The sequence below is a fragment of the Sander lucioperca genome, chromosome 14, assembly GCF_008315115.2.
Source record: "Sander lucioperca isolate FBNREF2018 chromosome 14, SLUC_FBN_1.2, whole genome shotgun sequence".
Classification (NCBI taxonomy): Eukaryota; Metazoa; Chordata; class Actinopteri; order Perciformes; family Percidae; genus Sander; species Sander lucioperca.
In genome coordinates this window covers 29134428-29136927 of record NC_050186.1, presented here as the reverse complement: position 1 = coordinate 29136927, position 2500 = coordinate 29134428, and positions in this window count along the sequence as shown.

The following is a 2500-nucleotide window of genomic DNA, read 5'->3' as shown; positions in this document are numbered from 1 at the left end:
CTGGTTTTAACATCTAGTTTTAACATCTAGTTTTAACATCTAGTTTTAACATCTGGTTTTAACATCTAGTTTTAACATCTAGTTTTAACATCTAGTTTTAACATCTGGTTTTAACATCTAGTTTTAACATCTGGTTGATTGTATGACAGAAAAAGAGTGAAGGAATAAGATGAATAACTTTACTGCAGTCGGTGTTGTCACTGCCCGATGTGAGTCGAGTGCAGATGTGAGTCGTGCATGCGTCACTTTGCGACAAGTAGCCTACAAGATGCTAACGGCTTTTTGAGCTAACGCACAGTCTATGAGCTAACGTTAGCGATCAAACAATCATAGATAGCTACAACGTTTTTGAAATAACTGCTGCTGCTGGCTACAAGTTAGCAATCAAACACAACAAAGGCTGTCACTTGAATGGCGTTTTGAGCTAACGTTAGCAACCAAACAGTCATAGATAGCTACAACGTTTTTGAAATGATTACCATCTTCTGTTATTGTATGTAAAGAGAAACATTTATTATTTATAGATTTCACAAATTTCAGTATGACACGTTACGCCGTAAACAGTTTAAATCTGAGCATGCGCGACTCACATCTGTGTCACAGTGGCAGGTGTCTACAGCTGCTGCAGATGTGGAAAACTCTGTGTGTCTTATATGGGACTCGTCATCTGTGACTCGTCCTCTGTGATTGGTTATCTGCGTGTCTTATCTGTGATTGGTTATCTGCGTGTCTTATCTGTGATTGGTTAGCGGTGAAATGTGAGCGAGTGGTTAGTGGAGGCGGCTGTGTTTCCATCATGGCCGGAGGAAGCAGTGAACCTCGAAACTCTCTCTTCCACAGCCTGCAGGTCTACACCCTGATAAACATCTCTCCTCTCTTTCTTCTCCTCTCTCCTCCCCTCCTCTCCTCTCTCTCTCTCTCTCTCTCTCTCTCTCTCTCTCTGTCTCTCTCTCTCTCTCTCTCTCTCTCTCTCTCTCTGTCTCTCTCCCTCTCTGTCTATCTCGCTCTCTCTCTGTCTCTCTCTCTGTCTCTCCCTCTCTGTCTCTCCCTCTCTCCCTCTCCCTCTCTCCCTCTCTCTCTCTCTCTGTCTCTCTCGCTCTCTTCTACTCTGTCTGCTCTCTCATCCTGTTCCTCTCTCTGTCTCGGCCCTACCCGCCGCTCACGCCCTCGTCTAGCTGCTGTGCTCTACTCTCGCTCTCTCGCTCTCCGTCTCTCATCTCTCGTCTCTGTCTATCTCGCTCTCTCTGTCGCTCTCGTCCTCTCTCTCTCTCTCTCACTCTCGTCTCCGCTGCTCTCTACTATGAGCTCTCTCGCTCGTCATCCCGCTCTCTCTCCTCTCTCTCTCTCTCTCTCATCTGCTCTCTCTCGTCTCCTCTATCTCTGTCATCTCGCCTCGCTCTCTCTCTCATCTCCTCTCTCTCTCGTCTCGCGCTCTCCCTCTCTCTCTCCCTCTCCCAGCTCTCCTCTCTCTCCACTCTCTCTCTCTCTCCTCCCTCTCTGTTTCTCCCTCTCTCTATCTCTCTCTCTCTGTCTCTCATCGCTCTACTCCTCTCTCTCCTCCTCCCTCTCATCTCTCTCTCTGTCTCTCTCTCGTCTCTGTCTATCTCTCTCTCTCTCTGTCTGACTCGCTCTCCATCCTCTGTCGCTCTGCGCTCGTGTGACACTCTCTCTCTCATTCGTCTCTCCCACTCCCCCTTTTCTCCTCTCTTCACATCCCATCTCTGTCCTCTCTCGTTCCCTCTCTTCCACCTTCCTCTCGCTCATTCCCCTTCTCTCTCTCTTCCTTCTCCTCTCTCTCTCTCTCTCCGTCTCTCCTTTTTCTCCATCTCTCCTTCTCTCTCACCCCTCTCACTCCTCTCCCCCCTCTTCTTCTCCCTCTCTCCCTCTTTCCTTGTGTCCTCTCTCTCTCCCCTCTCTCTCTCCTCCCTGTCCTCTCTCCATCTCTCTCTCCCTCCCTCTCTCTCTCTCTCTGCTCTCCTCCCCCTCCCCGTCTTTGTCCTCCTCTCCCCCTCTCTTCCTCCTCCCACTCTCTGTCCCCCCTCTCTCCCCTTTTCCCCCCTTTCCCTCTCTTCCACCTCCCTCTCTCTCCTCCCTCTCTCGTTCCCCCTCTCTTTCAACCAATATGAGCACAACCACTCACCAACCCTCACTTAAACAGTAGTTCCTCCTAATCAACGTGATGATGACAGCAATGTTTGCACTTCTGCAGACACCATTCTATCAAATATATTCTGGTTATGATGAGATATGTCATACAAACAAGTTTTACAACTAAGAGAAATGAGTACAACCAGTTCTTCTGAAGCATAAATCTCTGCTCATTCACAGTTTCACATAAAATTATATTTATTTTCTTTGGACGTAGTAGATTATAGTGAAATGTTTTGAAATCATTTTATCTCTCTGTGTATTTAAGCAGAACATACTTAAACCATTTCAACTGAATTATACAATAAAAAGAGACGGAAACAGTCAGTCCGTTAAAGGTCGCGAGAGGGAA